This window comes from Bos grunniens, chromosome 14 (genome assembly GCF_055505025.1).
Source record: "Bos grunniens cultivar Pamir isolate PY7600 chromosome 14, Bosgru_T2T1.0, whole genome shotgun sequence".
Lineage (NCBI taxonomy): Eukaryota > Metazoa > Chordata > Mammalia > Artiodactyla > Bovidae > Bos > Bos grunniens.
The window spans coordinates 49033522-49056464 of record NC_141178.1 but is presented as its reverse complement, the minus strand read 5'-3'; the positions used below and the strand labels follow the sequence as shown (position 1 = coordinate 49056464).

General features: G+C 41.2%; 1 protein-coding gene across 5 annotated transcripts in view; it reads left to right on the top strand.

The window, feature by feature from the left end:
* SULF1 (sulfatase 1) overlaps positions 1 to 22943 on the top strand; it is a 198344-nt gene that overhangs the window by 37792 nt on the left and 137609 nt on the right. For all 5 annotated transcript variants that reach the window (XM_086335453.1, XM_086335456.1, XM_086335450.1 and 2 more), the window contains exon 2: positions 2375 to 2468. The gene's annotated coding sequence lies outside the window, so the exon portion shown is untranslated. The remainder of the gene's footprint in view (positions 1 to 2374; positions 2469 to 22943) is intronic.

The window sequence follows — 22943 nt, the reverse complement described above, 5'->3', positions numbered from 1 at the left end:
CAGTAATAATGATCACCAATGTTTGTTGGCCACTTATTCTAAATTTCTTATGAGGATGTTTGCCTGTCATCCTCATATCAACCCTATGGAATTAGATACTATTTTTAATCCCCATTTTTCTAAAGAGGAGACTGAGGCATAAAGAAGTAACTCGCTCAGGGTCACCTAGCCAATGGATGCTGTAACCTGGAATTCACATCTAATTCCTGCCACTCCCAGTAGTAGATTCTGAATAACCACAGAAAGGATGTTGTTAGTTTGACATTAGGCTATGATCCAGCACGACCACAGCCAGATACTGGAAGCCTCAAAGTCAAACGTAAATTTTTATTTTGGAAGATCACAGGGTATCATTCATAATTATAAACATAAGCATTTAAATGTCTTCTGGGAACATATTAAAAAAAATAGAGATCTCCATGATGCTTATAATAATTTATAATGTTAGAGAGTATAAAAGTTCCCCTGGAACTCAAGAATTCCCATGCTGAGAGCACAGGGGCAGGGTTGAAAGCCTGACTGGGCTGGATGTGACAAATGACAGGGTGGTGGAAAGGGGTGGAGGAATTGATCTGCCAGGAATGGAAAGAGACATAAGGGCAAGGGTGGATGAGAGGAAGAGTCCAGCAACAGGAAGCCCCCTGCAGGGAGGTCCTGCCACCACAATTTCTTTAAGAGTGAAGTTTTCAGAACAGAGCAGAGGACCTGGGACTGGCCATATTTAAGCTGAATCATCAGAGTCAGTTCAGAACAAGAAGAGATTCCAGGTCTACTGTATTGAAAGAATCTACACCCATTAACTCTGAGAATATTCATTAGTGAAGAGGTCAGAGAGCTCCAAAGGAAATGTCTTAATATTATTACATGAGCAAGAGAAATATTTTTTCAATTTCCAACTATTTATTGTTATTATGTAGAAATATGATTAATTTTTAAACTTTATTTATTTTTAATTGAAGGCTAATTGCTTTACAGTATTGTGTTGGTTTCTGCCAAACATCAGCATGAATCAGCCATAGGTATATGTATGTCCCCTCCCTCTTGAACCTCCTTCCCACCTCCCTCCCCATCCCACCCCTCTATGTTGTTACAGAGCCTCGGTTTGGGTTCCTTGAGTATTCCATATGTAAAATACTAGCTGATGGGAATTTGGTATAAGAGAAATATTTTTTTAATGTAGAGGAAATTTGGAGTGGTGAAATAGTGTGTGTTGTTCTCCTTTTCTTAAAGCTTATATACCTGAGAGCTTCTGTTTCTTTATAAGATGTAGATACAATATTTCTTCTCTTTCTTCCTCCTTTTTATTTTACAAATGAGAATGAGCTTTAATATAATTTTGGCCAGGTAAGAGTTTATCCCTTTTTTTTAGTGGTGTATAGTTGCTTTACAATGTTGTATTAGTTTCTTCTGTACAGCGAAGTGAATTAGCTCTGTGTTTACATGTGCATGCGTGCTCCGTCTCGCAGTCACTTCTGACTCTGTGTCCTCATGTATTGTAGCCCACCAGGCCCCTCTGTCCATGGAATTTCCCAGGCATGAATACTGAAGTGGGTTGCCATTTCCTACTCCAGGGGATCTTCCCGACTCAGGGATCGAAACTGCATCTCCTGCATCACGGAGGCAGTTCTTTATAGCCTCTCTTTTCTGATTTCCTTCCCATGTAGGTCACCACAGAGCACTGAGTAAAGTTGCCTGTGCTATACAGTAGGTTCTCATTAGTTATCTGTTTTTATTGTCTTTTATGTATCATATCTGCATTTATTTATAGCGTATTTATGTTAAAATGTGCTCTTCATGGCAGCAAGATTGTTTCATCCAATACTGAATGCATTAAACTGGGTATTTCCTCTAGTTCTAAGTATCCAAGTTAATTTTAGTCACTTATATTTTTCACCTCTGGTAAATGCAGAATAGAAACAAATTTACCACTTGGAAATGCTCGCTTTGCTACTCATCAAATAACCACTTGCAGTCACTTTAGATTTTATGATTCTGCACATATTCCTTTAAAATAGGTCTTAGCAGCTGAAATTAGACGTCATTCAACTTTTGAACTTGGAACACTTTGTAAACCTTTCAAGAGAAACTCTTCTTTATTGACTTTATGAAATCCAGTCAGAGAATAATATGAAATGAATATAATGGAAAGTCTTTCCCTAGGTGAATAGAAAGTCAAATGGAAACTTCTATTAAAGGACCAAATGACCCACAATACTTCAAAGTCTCTTGGAGTGACTGTAAGAAACTCAGACTGAATGAAATTTGGAGAATGCTCTTCCTAATGATGTCCTCCTATGAAGATGTGAAAGGCAACATCTGAAATATAAATCGCTGATGAATGAAACTGATGGCTCTTTTGCTTTCCTCCGTTTAGGTGCTGACGGCCAGCCCCATCATCTGAAGAAGGTGAATTTGGCGAATGACATGCAGGTTCTCCAAGACAGAGTAATCACAGAAAATCGTCAAAGGTACTCAATATCAGATATTGATCTCTGTCTCTTTTTTTTTTTTTTTTAATTAATTGAGGTTTGTTTGTTTTGACTGCACTGCGTGGCATGTAGAATCTTAGTTCCCTGACCAGGGATCAAACTCACGTCCCCTTTTTGGAAGCACGGAGCCTTAACCACTGGACCACCAGGCGAGTGCATACTCAGTCATGTCTGACTCTTTGCGATCCCATAGACTGTAGCCTGCCAGGTTCCTCTGTCCGTGGAATTTTCCAGGCAAGAATACTGAAATGGGTTGTCATTTCCTATTCCAGGGGATCTTCCCAACCCAGGGATCAAACCTAAGTCTCTTGCGTCTCCTGCATTGGCAGGCAGATTCTTTACCACTGCGCCACCTGGGAAGCCCTCAGGGAAGTCCCAAATGTTGATTTCTTGGTTAATTAAACCATGACATTAGCAATACCTGAGTACTCCATGTCACTTGGAGAGGGTAGCATTTCACAGATGGGGAATTATCAGAAAATGAGGAGTTGAGAATTCTGCTCTTCCCTGTAGCACTCTCTTCCTTCTTGGCTGAAAAAGCTAAAAGCCAGAGTCACCGCATGATATTTTCCTCAAGAATGGGAAAAGAAGCCTCTAAAGAATCATGTTGGTTTATTAACATCTTATGAGCTATTCCAGAAGCTCGGGGGAATTCCAGGGGGTTGTTCATGGCAGGTCTGCTATGCCCAGCCATCCACAGTTTCGGCATGAAAACTGCAGATGTCACCCATGTTGTTAACAGCTTAACCTCATAGTTTCTCCCCTTGGTCAGATACACTGGTGCCAAGAGTGTTGTGGGGCCAGGGCGAGCCACGGGGACCCACCTCAGCAGTACAGCCTCAGTTGTGAAAACATTCTTAGGGGTGTTGACTCATATGAGTTTATACCACACCCCCTCCCCATGAGTTTTTCTCAAATGTCAACACTGAAAGTTGTTTCCACCCACAGTGAAAACTAACACCATGGAAACTGTTGAGCTCCTCTTGGTTTCTGCAGCTCGTCAAAATCATTGCCCTTTGCTTGATTTTCATTCTAATTCTTATGTTAACCCAGGTTGACCTGGAATAAGTCCTTTAATCACCAAAAAGCTCATGAACCTCACACAAGCAAAACAAAACAAAAATTTTCAAGTCTGACCTAAATTTCTGGTTTGTCTTTTGAGGGTTGATGTCTCCAGCTTTTCTTTCTAATACTTATGGAATTCAACATTTTGTCCTCATACTACAGATTGCAAGGAAAGAAGGGAAATAGCTGGAAACATATGGTGGGGAGGGGGGACCAGGGTTGCTTCTTTGACATAGTCATGAGCACTGGCAGTTCTCGAATTCTCAGAGCTTTGTCTGAAGGTGGCCTGGGGTCTCACCAGTAATGTATTAGATTCCTGTTATTCACAAGCTAAATCAACAGTAGGAGAAGACAAGCTGAAATTTAGGTCTTCTTTACTTTGAAACTCCAAATGGGAGAGGAAAGTATTCCAAAGCAAACTGAAAAAAGTCCTGTTTAGGAATAAACTCAATAAACAGTACGTGACTTCTTAAATCTGCTTCATCATCTTGAGTCAATTTACCAGACCTTTTTCTTGTGAACCTCTCATCCAATGTACCTGTTTTTCTGTAGGAAAGAAAGAAGTTGTCCTTAGGTATCATATCATTCAAAATTAACTATAGAAGAGGCCAGAAAACCGTTAATACTGGAGGTCACCCTATATCGTCCCAAGAGGTCACTCAAGACCTGCTTTCTCAAAGCAGTTTCTCGTGGGCTATGAAGAGACCACTTTGCTGGGATGCCATGTTGTTTATTATCTGGCCCATATTCTTTCAGGGCTTCCCTGGTGTTTCTGACAGTAAAGAATCTGCCTGCAAAGCAGGATTCTATCCTGGGTTTGATCCCTGGGTTGGGAAGATCTCCTGGAGAAGCACATGGCAACCCACTCCAGTATTCTTGCCTGGAGAATCCCATGGACAGAGGAACCTGGCAGGCTACAGTCCATGGGGTTGCAAAGAGTCGGACACAACTGAGCACTAAGCACAATATTCTTTCACACATTTCTCCCTTTAATGAGTCATTTCACCACTTTAAGTATTATATCCTTTCATTTCTCGGCCTGTCCTTCTGATGAGAAAATAGAATGCATTTTCTCTAATACTGGATGAAATCAGAATCACTTGCTCAAATTTAACACACATGACACTTATTTCCTAAAAATCTGCGGAAACCTGTTAGAGCCAACTCTAGTCTGCTGGTTTCGTCTTTTGGACTGGAAAATTCAGGGTCTGACCAGCTGCCAGCTTCAGAGATCTCTGCCCCTCTTCCTTCATAATTTGAGCTGGATTAGATAGGTAGCTAAGACCCCTCCCACTGCCACATCTGTATTCACATAGCTGTAGTCCTCCCAGCTGGCAAATTTTGTAGAAAGAAATGGATTCTCTCTGTGTAGGGACCATTTTAATGAGTCTTAAGTTTTCAAAATGCTGCCCTGTGCATTTTGACTGGCTTTATGCTCATGTCATTGGGGTATAAATTCCTTTCATTTGCTATTTTTCCAGCTTTAAGAACTGCTTACCTGAAGCTCATTGAACTTGGCATCACCTCCAAAACACGTAGCATAAGAAACAAAACCAGGAAATGTCATAAAGCAGATCTCAGAAGCTGGCCAAGCATCCCCTGGCTGTTTGTTTGCCAGAAGGTTCTCTCTTGTTCCAAGGAGAGATAGGTATAATAAGACATCGAAAGGACAATTAAATTTCACAGCTTGGGGGAGATTTTTGAGAGCTCTTGTCAAAAATGTTCACACCTGTGGAACAGGCTGTTATGTTTTGTGGAGCCTGGTATTCAGCTTGAAGTGCACCTGCCAAAATCTGAATGGCTGCTATTGTACCTTCTGGACTCAAAAACTGCACTGTCAGACGAGGTTTGGTGCACACAGATGGGATAGTTTAAAACAGCGACTATGTTGTTTGTAAGGAAATTAAGACATTTCCTAGCCCTGTGGATGCTTTTTGGGGATGGAAAATGTTATAAGCATGCCTTAGCTATGTTGCCCTGGCACTTTATTTATTTTTATTACCTTAATTATTTAAGTTATACTCAAATATCTTAATTTAAATTTGAGTATTTTTTAAAAATCGTCCGTAGACTGTAATAGTAAACAACATCTTTTCAAAGAATCAATTTCATATGTGGACCCTAAAAACCACTAACATTATTCTCATCTTGGTATCCGAGGGCGTGTAAATCTTGCTGCAGAGTATATAGAGCTGACGGCGCACGCTAAGAAGCAGACTCTTGTGACCACCCTTACCCTTAACATTTCTCATGAAAGACGGCAATTTATGACTCAAAATCTTAATGTCAGTTAAAATCGTGTATTTGTTGTAAAAACAATATAATTGCTACCTAATGGGAACTTTTATTTTAAGTTAAGAAGCACACATGCTTAACCCAAACCCATAAATCTTTTCTGTATGAATATATGCTAGGTGGAATCCTAGAAAATTGCGGTTAATTGGCTATTTTTTACCTACAAAAGCAGTAATTTTATATGGTACTACCTAGGGGTTTACATAGTTGGAAACTTGGAGGATGTTTTACTCAGATTTTTTTTTCGCCTACGTTTCTATCAAAACAGTGTCCAGTTTCTGCATTGTCTTCATTTTTCATAGTTTAAATTTGTGTATCATCTTCCATTACATGAATGTGGGAAATAAGTTGTTTTTTCTTTTTCCTTATAAAAGAAAATACTCAAAACATCACAATCAGTACCTTCTCTCCCGTGGCCATTCAATTTGTTTGCATTCTTGTGCTCTTTTTGTTTGTCTGGTTTTGGCTTTTCTCTAGCTGCTGTGCACAGACTTATTGTGGTGGCTTCTCTTGCGGAGCATGGACTCGAGGGCTCCTGGGCTCAGTAGTTGTGGCTCCTGGGCTCAGTAGTTGTGGCTCCCGGGCTCGGGAGTAGTTGTGGTGCATGGGCTTAGTTGCTCCACCACATGTGGAATCTTCCCAGACCAGGGATCAATCCCGTGTCTCCTGCATTGGCAGGTGAATTCTTTACCACTGAGCCATCAAGGAAGCCCTCCTCACCCTGGTGTTTAAAACAGGATCTTCTCCCGCATCATCCATCCATCCATCCATCCATCTGAATTAAAATACTTTCACATATGAGTCTTTCAATACAAATCTAAGTGATAAAGGGAGTGTTAGTTCATGCAAGTATACAAACGCGCACACATGGTATGTATGTAGTTAAATGAATCTGTTTAGAGAATATACCCTCCAAATCAATGAACTTGTGTTTAAAGAAAACCCAACTCAGAGTCAGACACGACTTAACAACTAACTAGAACAAGTAGTAACAACAACTCCAGTGGGACAAGAAACGTTGTGCCCATCAGGCTGTGCCACCTTCACTGGCTCCTCTCTGTTCTCATCTGACCAGGACCCAGCAGATGACCCTCTCAGTCTACTCTGACTGCCATCAGACTAGTGCTTTGTCTCCTGTAACCGAGAAGCAAACTCTAGCAGTGTTGACCCACCAGAGGAAACCCTTTGCTCTTGCCCTAATGATACATTCCGGCAGGAAGTTCAGAGGAAAATAACAATTCCGGTGAAGATGAGGAATGGGGAGTGGGAGGGGGGAAGCAGCTTAATTATGATGAGCCTGGGGACTGGGGGCTGGGAACAGTCACAAGTGGAGATCAAGAAAAAGAATGGGATGATGTCATTCTTTATGGGGACACTCACTGAAATGAAATCAGGTCACACACAATGATCTTGTTCTCTGCCCAGATGCATTGTGTTAACAAGAGATTACTTTGTGGTCATGCTTCTTAGGAGGGGTCTAAGGACCCTGTTCACGTTAAGATCTTCCCCAAGACATCTTTAAAAAGGATAAGAAGGGCAGAACCATTTCATCCAGTGCTGAAAAATGGCCCACACTAGGTTTACAACATTTTTTAAGATCACTGAGTTTAGGACAGAGTGTCTGAATTCTTATAACATAGTGAATTTCAAGAAGCAGAGTGTAACGACTTGGCTTGGTATCAGGCCAGAGATCTTAAACTGGTGCCCTTTTTGGTAGGATAATTCTGAAGTTAAAACAGAATATATTCTCAGTAGAAAGTTGGCACTTCCTGAAAAGAAATACTGCCTTGTACCATGGTAAGACATTTTTAGGACTGATTAATTCTGCTTGCAGAGGAAGCATTTGATCTGTGTCGATCTTAAGTTCCTCGTACCCCTGATGGTGGATATATTCAATTTTAAGTTTCTTCTCTCAATGGTGTCCTGATTTCACCTCATTCATCTGCTTAGATTTCACAAGAGTGCATCACAATTACAAATGAAGGTTAGATTTTCTAAGAAGTTAGCCCTGGAATAGTTACATGATAGGTTCAAATCCTGTTATTACGATTCTGTTGTATTACATTAATAGGCTTCATACAAATAAGTCATTGTCTGAGACCTTTTTAAAAGGATATTTTTGCTGCATGAGTCTTTGCAATAGAACTGAAACCTTGCAGCCTTTTTACACTGTCATCTGTGGTTTAGAGTATTTGTAAAACTGAAGGTTCGATTTTGGTAAACCACTGGTATTCAGGTGCTTGTTTGTATCTAGGGACAAGGTCTTTCTCTCTTATAGAGTATACAGAGATGTAAAAGTAACATTGGGTTAAAGTGGGAATTCGTATTTGTCATATGACTTTGCTCACTGATGACTAGAGAACTTGTGTGGTAAGTGAGGGCAGAGGTGAGGTGATGATATACCTGTCACAGAAGTGTGTGAAAACTGTTGCAGATTGTGGCTATCAACATGGAAAGAGGCATGTTTTGAAAGAATCTGATTTTGAGCAGATTTTGACATGAACTGCAGTGATTTCTGCTAACCTTATTGTTGACTGCCAGGTAATTAGGCTGTTGGGCTTCCCTGATAGCTCAACCATTAAGAATCCACCTGCAATGCAGGAGACCCAGGAGATGAGGTTTTGATCCTTGGGTCAGGAAGATCCCTTGGAGGAGGAAATAACAACCCACTCCAGTATTCTTTCCTGAAAATCTCATGGACAGAGAGCCTGGCATGCTACAGTTCATGGGGACACAAAGAGTCAGACATGACTAAGCAACTGAGCACAATTAGGCTATAGGACCTTCGAGGGAAAATAATTATTTAAAGATTTTAAAAATAACCAAAATATTTCCAAAAAAAATATTTTCAGCACCATCAGGAGTTCCCAAGTTTTCAGGACAGTGTTTTATTTCTTTTCTAGTTGGCATTAAAAAAATCTGAGGCCATGATCAAAAGTTGACAATGGCAGCTAAATAAGGCAAGTGTTTAAGCAAATCCACTGCTTACAAAGAAAATCAATTATGTGTAGCTACTTATGAAATTAAAAGACGCTTACTCCTTGGAAGGAAAGTTATGACCAACCTAGATAGCAAGTTCAAAAGCAGAGACATTACTTTGCCAACAAAGGTCCGTCTAGTCAAGGCTATGGTTTTTCCTGTGGTCATGTATGGATGTGAGAGTTGGACTGTGAAGAAAGCTGAGTGCCGAAGAATTGATGCTTTTGAACTGTGGTGTTGGAGAAGACTCTTGAGAGTCCCTTGGACTGCAAGGAGATCCAACCAGTCCATTCTGAAGGAGATCAGCCCTGGGATTTCTTTGGAAGGAATGATGCTAAAGCTGAAACTCCAGTACTTTGGCCACCTCATGCGAAGAACTGACTCATTGGAAAGACTCTGATGCTGGGAGGGATTGGGGGCAAGAGGAGAAGGGGACAACAGAGGATGAGATGGCTGGATGGCATCACTGACTCGATGGACGTGAGTCTGAGTGAACTCCGGGAGTTGGTGATAGACAGGGAGGCCTGTCGTGCTGTGATTCATGGGGTCGCAAAGAGTTGGACACAACTGAACGACTGAACTGAACTGAACTTACAATGAAATTTACCATAAAATTAATTTTAAAATTATTTATTCTTACAGTTTTACCAAGAAAAGATTGGATGCATTTTCTGCATTAAAATGTATTTGTTGATTCTATTCTGTATGACTGTCTCTAGGTCCACCTAATAGTGCCAGTAGTAAAGGGCACTATTTCATTCCTCCTTATGACTGAGTAGTATTCCATTGTATATATGTACCACATCTTTATCCATTCCTGTGTTGGGATATTTAGGTTGCTTCCATGTCCTAGCTATGGTAAACAGTGCTGCAGTGAATATTGGTATATCTTTGGAATTATGGGTTTCTCCAAGTATATGCCCAGGAGTGGGATTATTGGCTTGTATGGTAGTACTATTTTTAGTTTTTTAAGAAACCTGCATATTGCTCTCCATAGTTCCTGTATCAATTTAAGTTCCTATTAACAGTGTAGGAGGGGTCCCTTTTCTCCACACCCTCTGCAGCATTTACTGTTCGTAGACTTTTTGATGATGGCCATTCTGATTGGTACGAGATGGTACTTCATTGTAGTTTTGATTATCATTTTTCTTTTAATCTGTGATGTTGAGCATCTGTTCACGTGCCTTTTGGCCATCTGTATTCCTCGTTGGAGAAATGTCTGTCTAGGTCTTCTGCCCATTTTTTGATGGGATTATTTTCTTGGTACTGAGTTACATGAGGTAAGAATGCCCTTTAGGGTTAAATCCATCCTACACTATTCATAGGCATCTGATCTGGCCACACATGATGGTACTCAGCAATGGACAGGAGCCACAGGAGCACTAGCAGCCAGTTAGCATATCAGTGTTTGCTGGAAGGGTTATGGATAGTCTATGGATATCCAAAGAATCCTGGCCTACACGGAGGGTTGATTGCAATTTTTGTTTACTCTGTAATTTTCTACACAATTAGAATATGCTTGTCTCCCTTCCCTCACTGGGCTGTTGTAAATATAAGACAAAAGATGTAAAAGTACCTGTGGAGAGAACAGATGTTTGGAGCCACTCAAACACAACCCATTACTGCTGGATTAAAAGGCTAAGATATTGCGTGGTATTCATTAGTTCCCATCAGACTGTTCTTTCCCAGCACCTTATTTCTCCCCCCTTATTCTTTTACTTTTATATCTCTTCCAGTAAACTAATCCCAATGTGTATTTTGAAGGCTGGCAAAAATTCAAAAATGCTTTGCATACACAGGAGGCTATAAAATCACTCAGATTATTACTACATATTCAGTGCATTTAAAAGAAATGCTTCAAAATGAAATACCTTTACTGGTTGAAGCATTAAAAATAGGATTGAAAAGATTAGCTCCTACTATATTATACACTTGGAGCTGTTGGAATTCAGGTAATGAGTGATTCCAAGTAATCTTTATGATTAGGAAAAAGATGTGCAAGATTAACTGGGAATGAGGGCTGTTGCTTGCAATATCTTGTTGACTGGCTCCTTTTGCATGAAAATGGATTAAGAAATTGCCATCATCTGCATCCCCTAGACAGAGGCCAGAGAGAAAAAAATTACATCCTTCTGCCCTTTGTCAGTGCTTGTCATAAGACCGCCTTTCTCTTAGGGAAATACTCCATTTTCAGGTTGCTTTTCCACCCCAAGCATTGACTTATAGAGGAATTTCTTTCAAACGTCAGTACACTGTCAGTTTAGTAGTTTGTAAGGGCTGAAACCTCACTTCTAAATGAAGGGAAAGGAATGTAACTTACATTTCTAATTGGAAATCCATCTTAGTTTAAAGGACTTTCTAACTAGGGAAATACTAAGATAGGCTTTGTATGGTACAACTTGTGTCTGGATGTAGGAATATACATTCAGAAGGTGTGTGGAAGTCTCATTAAAGATTTCTCTCTGAAACCTTAACACAACACCTGTACCAGAGATTGTACATGAGAAATACCTGTGTCTGGAAGAATATAGAATTTATGGAGGTCTCTTAAAAATCTATGATGCTTAAAATTTCTGGACATGGGAAATTTCCTATAATTAGAATTGTTGTTTAGTCACTAACTCATGTCTGACTCTTTACAACTCCATGGACGGGAGGCCTACCAGTCTGCTCTGTCTGTGGGATTTTCCAGGCAAGAATACTGGAGTGGGTTGCCATTTCCACCTCCAGGAGATCTTCCTGACCCAGAGATCGAACCCAGGTCTCCCGTATTGCAGGCGGATTCTTTACTGCTGATCCACTGGGGAAGCCCATAATTAGAATAATGTTACCTAATTAGTTAAAATGTCGCTAAAATCAGGCAGTGGAACTAGAGATCAAATTGCCAATATTCGTTGGATCCTAGAAAAAAGCAAGAGAATTTCAGAAAAAACATCTGCTTCATTGACTATGCTAAAGCCTTTGACCGTATGGATCACAACTGTGGAAAATCCTGAGGGGGGAATACCAGACCACCTTAACTGCCTCCTGCGAAACCTGTATGCAGGTTAAGAAGCAACAGTTAGAACTGGACATAAACAATGGACTGGTTCCAAATTGGAAAAGGAGTACTTCAAGGCTGGATATTGTATTGTCACCCTGCTTATTTAACTTATATGCAGAGTACATCATGAGAAATGCCAGGCTGGATGAAGCACAAGCTGGAATAAACATTGCTGGGAGAAATATCAATAACCTCAGATATGCAGGTGACACCACCCTTATGCCAGAAAGCAAAGAGGAACTAAAGAGCCTCTTGATGAAAATGAATGAGGCGAGTGAAAAAGATGGCCTAAAATTCAACATTAAAAAAACGAAGATCATGGCATCCAGTCCTGTCACTTCATGGCAAATAGATGGGGAACAATGGAAACAGTGACAGACTTTACTTTTTTGGGCTCCAAAATCAGTGCAGATGGTGACTGCAGCCATGAAATTAAAAGACGCTTGCTCCTTGGAAGAAAAGTTATGGACAACTTAGACAGCATAATAAAAAGCAGAGATATTACTTTGCCAATAAAGGTCCATCTAGTCAAAACTATGGTTTTTCCAGTAGTTATATATGGATGTGAGAGTTGGACCATAAAGAAGGCTGAGCACTGAAGAATTGATACTTTTGAACTGTGGTGTTGGAGAAGACTCTTGAGAGTCCCTTGGACAGCAAGGAGATCAAACCAGTCAATCCTAAAGGAAATCAATCCTGAATATTCATTGGAAGGACTGATGCTGAAGCTGAAGAGCTGACTCATTTGAAAAGACCCTGATCCCGGAAAATACTGGAGGCAGGAGGAGAAGGGGACAACAGACAATGAGATGGTTGAATGGCATCACCAACTCAATGGACATGGGTTTGAGCAAGCTTTGGGAGATGGTGAAGAACAGGGAAGCCTGGTGTGCTGCAGTCCATGGGGTCACAAAGAGTCAGTCACAACTGAGCAACTGAAAAGCAACTACAATTCAGAAGTATTCCAGTCCTAAACACACACACACATGCATGTATACAAACCACAATACTGATAACTTATTCCTACTCTATAGGTCAACTCAGGCTTCATACAATATTGCTATTATCAAAACAACAGACTTTTAATGCTTAATCACATTTTATCCACAGGATTCTTAAAATTCCCTTTTGTTTCTGACTGTATGTCTAGTTCCCTTCAATGAAAGGCTGCCGTTTTGTAGGTCAAGAAACTCAGCTATGAATGCGATGTTGGTTCATTCTTGCAGTTACCTTCTGCAAGTCTACATTTTCATCTTTGTACTTTGATTACACAGCCTACCAGATGGAAATAATAATTTGATCTGAAAAACCCCAATGCTGGGACAGATTGAAGGCAAAAGTAGAAGGAGGCATCAGAGAATGAGATGGTTAGAGAGCATCATCCATTCAGTGGACCTGAATTTGAGCAAACTCAGGAGATAGTGAAGGACAGAGAAGCCTGGCGTGCTGCAGTCCATGTGGTTGCAAAGAGTCGGACACAACTTAGTGACTGAACAGCAACAACAGCGTGAATGTGAAGGAGCCCTTAAATTCTAAGATAGGATAACAAAAGGTGGTTCATTGTTGAGGGACATTTTTTCAAAATGACTGTACTTGTTTAAAGCCAGAGTGAGATGATGTTTAGAGAGCAGTGATTTAAGTTTGTGGTTCCAGAACTGTTCAAAACTGAAGATTTTCTTTCACTTAGTTTTTCTCCAACATTTCCCTCCTTGATTTACATTCCCCAGTTAAGAATTTAATGTGAACCTTTGCCAAAGCCTCAGGTTCCACCTGGTTTGGGGTTGAAACCACATGAAGCCACTGAATTTTGCATAGTTTCCATTTGAAACGATATATCAGTTTAGTTTCTCTTTCTCTATGAGCCAGGCTTACAGGAAACTTGGCCAGGCTTTTGATAAACCTGTTTGGAGTTTTGATTTTTAGATCAGACCCTAAAATAAGTCCACTCACCTTGTTCCATCTTCTGAAAAGCTCTTATTATAATGTCCCCAGAGTCTGTATGGTAGTTCCTAGTGATTGAAGCACAGTTACATTTTGTTTTAGTATAACATGGGGAGAATTTCTCAGCTACTTAGAACCCACTCTGATTGGGAAACCAGTTAAACTCTGTAACAGAAGCTCTTAATGTCAGGCATAACACTTTAGGGAAAGAATTTTTTCCAAAGTCTCAACAAAAGAGTTTTCACATAAATAGCTCAGTTCGACCAGGTTAATTCACTTTTTTGTTGTTGTTGTTCCTTCCTCCACTTGTGCATTCATTCATTCAACGATTATTCATCAACACCTGCCCCATAACATGCCAAGCCTTGTTCTAGGTACTTAGGATTCTTAGCAAACCAACGAAGTATTTAGAGAGCCTGACATTTGTGGATCTCAAGTTTTAGTGACAGAATAGGGAAAATAAAATGAAGCATAATATATAGATCAAATATATACAGTATATTAGAAAGTAGTGAGTACTATGAAATAAAAGAGAGGTTGAGTAAGAATTATAGTCAGAGTTGGTAACAATGTTAAGGAGGGCTTATAAGGAAAACTTTACTGAGATGCAAGATTAGAATAAGACTTGAAAGTGGTGAGGAAGTAGCAGCCAGATATCTTTTTTTTCTTTCATTTGGCTACACCATGCAGCATCTGGGGTCTTAGTCCCCTGACCAGGGATTGAACTTGTGGCCCCTGCACTGGAATTGCAGAGTAGTAACCACTGGACGCGTACTCCTTGAAGAAAAGTTATGACCAACCTAGACAGCATATTGAAAAGCAGAGACATTACTTTGCCAACAAAAGTCCATCTAGTCAAGGCTATGGTTTTTCCCGTGGTCATGTAGGGATGTGAGAGTTGGACTGTGAAGAAAGCTGAGTGCCGAAGAATTGATGCTTTTGAAGTGTGGTGTTGGAGAAGACTCTTGAGAGTCCCTTGGACTGCAAGGAGATCCAACCAGTCCATCATAAAGGAAATCAGTCCTGAATATTCATTGGGAGGACTGATGCTGAAGCTGAAACTCCAATACTTTGGCCACCTCAAGTGAAGAGTTGACTCACTGGAAAAGACTCTGATGCTGGGAGGGATTGGGGGCAAGAGGAGAAGGGGACGACAGAGAATGAGATGGCTGGATGGCATCACTGACTCGATGGACGTGAGTCTGAGTGAACTCCGAGAGTTGGTCATGGACAGGGAGGCCTGGCGTACTGTGGTTCATGGGGTCGCAAAGAGTCGGACATGACTGAGCGACTGGACTGAACTGAACTGAACCACTGGACCATCAAGTAAGTCCCAGCAACCAAATATTTTGAGGAAGAGAATTCCATACAGAGAAAATAGCTACAGCAGAAGTCCCAAGATATGTACACATTAGAGGAATCACACAATGACAGAAATAGAGTGAGGAAACAGAGATTGGTTAAAAAAAAAAAAAAATGAGGTCAAGCAGTCACAATAGGCCACATGTGACCTGTGAGCCATGAGAAGGATTTTGGCTATTTCCTGGGATGAAAGAGAAGTCACTGCAGGATTTTGTACAAAAGGATAGTACATTCTGATTTCTATTTAAAAACCTCTCTCTATCTGTCATGTTGAGAATAGCCTACAGATGGGCAAAGGTAAAAGAGACTGATTACAAGGCTACTTAAAGAGATAAGAGTGCTTCTGATTTGATAATAGCCAGGGAAGTAGGAAAAAGTAATCAGATGCTAGCTATCTTTGGGGGTGGGTGGGGAAGAAAAGAAAAGAATCAAGGATGCTTCAAAAGTTTTGGCTGAAGCAACTGAAAGGATGGAGTGGTTCATTGAAATTAGAAAGGCTACAGTCAGAAGAGTTCTGGGGAGGAAGATCGGGGTTCATTTTTGGAAATCAAGTTCGAAGTCTCTGTTAGACCTCCAAGTGGAGATATTGTTGAATCAGCAGGCATTTGGATTTATGGGTGTGTATTTGGGAATAGAGGTTTGTGTTTGGAAATCATTAGCATCGTATCAACAAAGATGTGAGTGAGTATAGACTGAGGAAAGAAGGAAAGACTAGCCTCTGTGGTTTTCCAACATTAAGAGGTCAAAGAGAAGAGGAGAGATTAACAGAGGATACTGAAGAGGAACCCAGGGAAATGAGGGAAGAAAAAGGATGGAGGAGTTTTCAGTTTTTTGGAAACTGAATTAAGACAGTGTTTCAAGGAGGAGAGTGAGTAACTAGTTGTCTGGTAGATCCAGCATGATGAGAGTTGAGAACTGATGGTTGGATTTGTCTCCTGGGCGGTCATTAGTGACAAGTCTGAGAGCAACTTTGGTGAAGTAGAGGGAGAGAAAGTCTGATGGCAGTGGACATAAGAGAGAATGGGGAGTGAAATTAAGACAGAAATATGGCACCTTTTCCAAGGAGTTTGCTGCAAGCAGAGCAAAGAAATGTGGGGCATCAGCCAATGCCAGATCAAGAGGTCAAGAAGGTTTGTAAAAGATGGGAGAAAAAAGCATGTTTCTATGCTGATGGGAAGGATGGAATTTGGGAAGGAAGATTGATGATCCTAATGAAAGAGAGGAGGATTGCTGGAGCCAAGATTTTTTGAGTAGGCGAAAAGAAGTAGAAGCTGGTACAAAGGTGTTGAATTGGCTTCAGACAGTGAAAGCACAGATGACTCATCTACTCTAGTAGATGATAAGGCAGGATATTGGAGCAGAGAAACTGGTCGGTGAGCCAGCCTGGGGAGTGGAATGGGAGGAAACCTGTGGAAGTTCTCTTCCAGTTGCTTCTATTGCTTCAGTGAAGTTTGAACCACGGGTATCTGCTCAGGTGGTGGGGGAGGAGGGTTGAGGATGCGAGGAGAGGCAGGTGACATCTCAGAGAATGGCAGGGTGGGTAGACTGGGAGGGTCCGGTGTGGTTGCCGGCCGCACTTAGGCCTGTTCTCTGTGCAGTGACACAGGTGCAGTTGAGGAGCGGGCAGGGAGTTGGATGTCACTAGGGCATGGTGCACCAACAAGGATGGCAGAGTGAGGGAGGAGGAAGTGGGTCAAGAGTCTTCACAGAGACTCAATATCGTGACTGAGTAAAATGACCTTGACCTGGTCAGGAGGGAAGTGAGGATGTCAAGAGAGGAAGCGCTGGCCCACAGTGATTGGATCAAAGGACTGACTAGCCCTGCCACTAGGTCAGAGAATTGTTGGGGTTGGAATTGTGGGAAGATGACAGATGTCCAAGGGCAGCAGGTGTGAAATTGAGATGACAGGAAGTACTGGTACTGCTAAGGGCTGGGGATTGGCTACATTGGCCCCAGGAGTAGCTAGGGTAGAGGAAAAGTGGTCCAGAAGGGTAGAGACTGATAAGCTCACATCACAGACTGAAATTTCCAAGAGTTCAGAGAGTATAATAGTGGAGGGGTGGGGTGGGCAGGTGAGAGTGAAGCAGAAGCTAAAAATCACTTAGAAATGAGGAGGAATGTCCTGGGCTCAATCTATGGAATAATAAGCTACGTAATCTAATAACATGGGCTAAAATTTTTCACGCATGCATGTCCAACTCTTTACGACCACATGGACTATAGCCCACCAGGCTTTTCTGTCCATGGGATTCTCCAGGCAAGAATACTGGAGTGGGTTGCCATGCTGTTCTCCAGGGGATCTTCCTGACCCAGGGACTGAACCCATGTCTTTTAAGTCTCATGCATTGGCAAGCAGATTCTTCACCACTAGCACCACCGGGGAAGTCCATAAGATGAGAAATAAGAAAGCACACAGATGTAAGGAGGAAGAGAGGGATGCAGGCCAGCTGGCATGGGTTGGCAGATGTTAAGAAAGATTTTAATGTAACAGTCAGTGGATATACCCAAATTTGCATTCAGTTTTCTAATTTTCAACTTTCTGATTATTAAAAGATAGCATAGTTAGCCACAAACCTGGATAAATCATTGCATTTCATATAGAGTAACATTTTACCAGAAGGAATTTTTTCACTTTCCTCTACTAGAAACTATCAAGATGCCCAGTAACTTGCTGCTTCTTGTTTTACAGTGAAATAAACAGAAAAGTCCTTTGAAAGGTGTCAAACAAAAGAAGCACATAAAAGGAATCTAATTTAAGCATAGATCTAGGCTTGCTTAGGAGAAGGCTATGGCGCCCCACTCCAGTACTCTTGCCTGGAAAATCCCATGGATGGAGGAGCCTGGTAGGCTGCAGTCCATGGGATCGCTAAGGGTCGGACACGACTGAGCGACTTCACTCCAGTGTTCTTGCCTGGAGAATCCCAGGGACAGGGGAGCCTGGTGAGCTGCCGTCTATGGGGTTGAAGAGTCAGACATGACTGAAGCAACTCAGCAGCAGGCTTGCTTTGTTGTTGCTGTTGTTTTAGTTGCTAAGTCATGTCCAACTCTTTCGTGACCCCATGGACTGTAGCTTGCCTTTCTCCTCTGTCCATGGGATTGTCCAGACAAGAATACTGGAGTGGGCTGCCAATTCCTTCTCCATAAAGGCTTGCTTTATGGCAATAATAAACCAGGTATCTTCTCTGGGAAAAAGAGCTGAAATCTCTGAAGAACAGTGGATGGTGCTTTATATGTATCAGTTCAGTTCAGTCGCTCAGTCGTGTCCGACTCTTTGCGACCCCATGAATCGCAGTCCGCCAGGCCTCCCTGTCCATCACCAACTCCCGGAGTTTACCCAAACTCATGTCCATCGAGTCGGTGATGCCATCCAGCCATCTCATTCTCTGTCGTCCCCTTCTTCTGCCCCCAATCCCTCCCAGCCTCAGGGTCTTTTCCAATGAGTCAACTCTTCACATGAGGTGGCCAAAGTATTGGAGTTTCAGCTTCAGCATCAGTCCTTCCAATGAACACCCAAGACTGATCTCCTTTAGGATGGACTGGTTGGATCTCCTTGCAGTCTGAGGAACTCTCAAGAGTCTTTTCCAACACCACAGTTCAAAAGCATCAATTCTTTGTCACTCAGCTTTCTTCACTGTCCAACTCTCACATCCATACATGACCACTGGAAAAACTATAGCCTTGACTAGATGGACCTTTGTTGGCAAAGTAATCTCTCTGCTTTTTAATATGCTATCTATGCTAAATATTAAATTTATACTTAAATATAAATATTTAATATTTATATGTATAGTGGTGGCTTTATCACCCCCCCTTTTGTTGCTTTGCATTTTCTTCTTATTCTAACAAAAGATCATTCAGATATGAATTTGTTTTGATGATATCCATAAGGTTTTATGCCTGTGAAAGTAATTCACAGTGTTTATCCTGGAGATGGCTCAGAGAATACAATCTGATTTTTCTATTTTCATCATTACGCCATACTCCATTCTTGATGACATAGGAATATTTGGAAAAAATCTCCTGGAAGTCAGGAATGACACCCTGGTCAGATTCTGTACAAATTTGAGCCCACTAATTCTCAATAAGTGCTCAGTGGGACTGAGTCTCTGACTGTTAATCCTGTTTTAAGTTCCATTTTATAGTGGAAACAAATTCTGTTTTCTCTGGAGTGAAATCAAGAAAGATGGTTGAGTAGAAGTTCCCTGGAGTGATTTTCCTTTTCGTGTTTATGAGCCATAACTTTGCCTGTTGTGCATAAGGGCAAGGATGGCACCGGGTGACTTGTTTTTAAAAATTAGTAAAGCAGAGGAAGGGCTTCCCTGGTGGCTCTTAGAGGCAAAGAATCTGCCTACAATGCAACCTGGGTTCTATCCATGGGTCGGGAAGATCCCCTGGAGAAGGAAATGCAACCCACTCCAATATTCTTGCCTGGAGAATCCCATGGACAGAGGAGCCTGGCAGGCTACAGTCCATGGGGTTGCCCAGAGTCAGACATGACTTAATGACTAAACAACCAAAGCAGAGAAAACCTTCTTCCTTCCACTTTTCTAGGAAATCAAGTAGGAAGAGAGAGTCAGATGGGGAAAGACCATTAAGTAGAGGGTTTTCTTTTAATAAATTAGGATCTTGCTTATACTTTACTGTAGATAGCAATTATAAATTGCAATGAGTTTTCCACATGGCCAATTTTCTGTGAAGTGAATTCTGTGGACTTCACCTGAAATGGCAGATCTCAGTCATTCATTCATGTGATAAATGTCGTTGCATACCTTACATGTGCAGGTTATTGTGAGGATATACTGTCGGTGTGACTGCAGACTCTTCTCAGAAGTTCACATTCTCCCATGACCCTAAGACTGTGTGGTGTGAACTGAAGATCCCTGCTGGTGTGATCAAAAGACACTACATCTTTAAAGGGTCAGTGAGTGGTCTTTAGCTCCTGGTACATATATCTTAGAACTCTTCAGTGGTTGATAATGCCAGCTCTGTTGTTTGTTAGAATAGACTTCAGGAAAATGATTAGAGGTTAATGATGTAAACAGCAAGATCCTACTGCAGAGCACAGGAAGCTATGATCAATATCCTGTGATAAACCAAATGAGAAAGAATATGAAATACATATATATGTGTGTGTGTGTATATATATATGTATGAAAAAAAGTGGAAGTGTTAGTTGTTCTATCATGTCCAACTCTTTATGACCCCATGGACTGTAGCCCACCAGGCTCCTCTGCCAATGGAATTCTCCAGGTGACAAGGATCAAACCCAGTTTCCTGCATTGCAGGCAGATTTTTTACCATCCAAGCCACCAGGGAAGCCCAAGAATACTGGAGCAGGTAGCCTATCCCTTCACCCTTCTCCAGCGGATCTTCCCGACTCAGGAATGGAAGCAGGGTCTCCTGCATTGCAGGTGGATTCTTTACCAGCTGAGACACACACATATACATATATATATATGTATAACCGAATCACTTTACTGTATAGCAGAAATTAACACAACTTTGTAAGTCAACTACACTTCAACAAAATAAATTTTTTTAAAAAGAAGTTAATAATGAAAATTGGCCAGATGATCCCAAGAACTGTAAAGTTTATAAGTACCAAATTGCTAACGTAACCAAATACCAGATTTCTGCTTATACTTTCCAGTTTAAGAATGCTCAAGACTGTGACAGGAAGTATCTCCCAGTAACTTTTTCTAAGTGCAACAAAATCCCTTTTCTCATATTAGAAGTGCAGTTAATATCCAGGCAGAGAGGTCTCTTTTTTCATTCTTTAAACAGAAAGGGCTTCCTCCCTGGGCTATTGTCTGTGTTTTAGTGCAAAGGAGAATTTAAATGTATGGACATTTCTTCCCAAAGATCAACCTGTCTTTTCTTAAATTTGTATTTGATTAGTCAGTCTGTTAAAATGATTTCTTTTATTAGTCAATGTTTTTAAATGCTTCTATTTCAAAATACTTGTTTCCTGAAGCTTACAGAGAGGGGTGACTTGAGTTCCACTCAAGTTATGGGATTTGCTTCATGAGAAAGATAGCCAAAAAAAAAAAAGTCAATAACCATCTCTTATAAGTGTCTGAAAGATAAGACTAATCCAAAACTATTTTAAACACTCTAGAAATACAAATAATAAGATGTCAGTGTGAACGGTTCTCATTTGGTATCAGCTGGTAACTTTAGGATGGTCTTGAGAATTCTGCCTCGTTTGCTGAAGACTCTGCCTCCCTGAGAGGATGCCCCTTTGGGCAGAAAACAGGCTTCCCAGGTGGTGTTAGTGGTAAAGAACCCTTCTGCCAATGCAGGAGACGTAAGAGACATGGTTTTGATCCCTGGGTTGAGGAAATCCCCTGGAGGAGGGTCTGGCAACCGACTCCAGTATTCTTGCCTGGAGAATCGCATGGACAGGGGAACTTGGCAGGCTACATTCCATAGGGTCACAAGGAGCTGGACAGGACTGGAGTGACTTAGCATGCATGCATGCAGACAAAATATATAAGTGCTCTTCAGGACAGATGCTGTGGATGCAAAAGTAGTTCATCTTCAGAGCTTCATTTTAACAGTTTATGGCCATATTCTCCATCTGTAAATTGTCTATACACAGAAAAGAGAAAATAACAGGGAGATAAAAACCCACTGGCTCGCAGATTGTTCCATAGAAGGCCTTGTAGTAGAAACGAAAATAATACAAAAACCTTACAATAGCCATGTCATTGGGGGCAAATGAAAAGACAAGGCGAATGACCAGCATAGAAAAAGGAAAGAACCAGAGGTCAGAAGCACAAAGGGCTCTGTGGAGAGGACCAAAGAGCTGAGTCTAGATGCCCCGAGCTGGAGGACGGCTGGTGTCAGTGGGGGACTCCTGGGCGGCTTAGGGACTAGGCAGGCACAGGGTTTTGGTTTGCTTAAAATATATGTTATGTAAAAACCAGAATTCTGGGTATTGCCAAAGGATGTGTTTTTCCACATGTTCCTGAGTAAATAGAGGATAGACCGAAAGCTAGATAGACGGATTAAATGAAAAATAAACAACCCTTATCCATACAGATTTAAAGGCTTAGAAATGAATGAGATTCTCATTGTGTGGTTTCTGTCCATGTAGTGTGGACACGTGTGCACGCACGCACGTGTGCATGTGTGTGTTTCTTTTTCTTTAGAATTGCAGCAAAAACGCAAGATGAAAAAATGATGCTTGGATTACAAAATCCATATGTGTTTCACTGGGGTGGGGCAGAGAGAGACAATGATGAGGGAAATGAGAAAGAGGGAATTTGTAATTAGTTTGATCCACTACTTCCCCAACCCAAGATCATGCAATAAACTAAAAGAAGGCTACTTTTGCTAAAGAATTTAAGCCAAACAACAAAAATGTGATCCATTCACCCAGTTTCTTCCTTTCCCAGTAACTCTTTTTATGTCCAAGCCCACAGTCTCTATCTTTTTCTAATCCTTTTCAGTCTTCTCGCCCTTTGCCCCCACGTGACCTTTGGCACATTGCCTCCTAACCTTAAAATGAAGAGTTTAGAGTTTCAGGGAGATTTTGATGAAACCACCTGCTGTCCTCCTCTACTCTTTCTCCCACCAGTGAATTCCAATAGAATTGGCAGACTGTATAAATATGCTAATTTTCTGAACCCCCCTAAATCCTCAAGTCAACTGTTCCTGTGAGATCAGACAGTTGTCATCATTGGTTGGATCTCTTAATTCTCCCACCGCTACTCAAATAGGAATAAGAATGAAAAATCTTATAGATAGAAGTACATTCTGATGT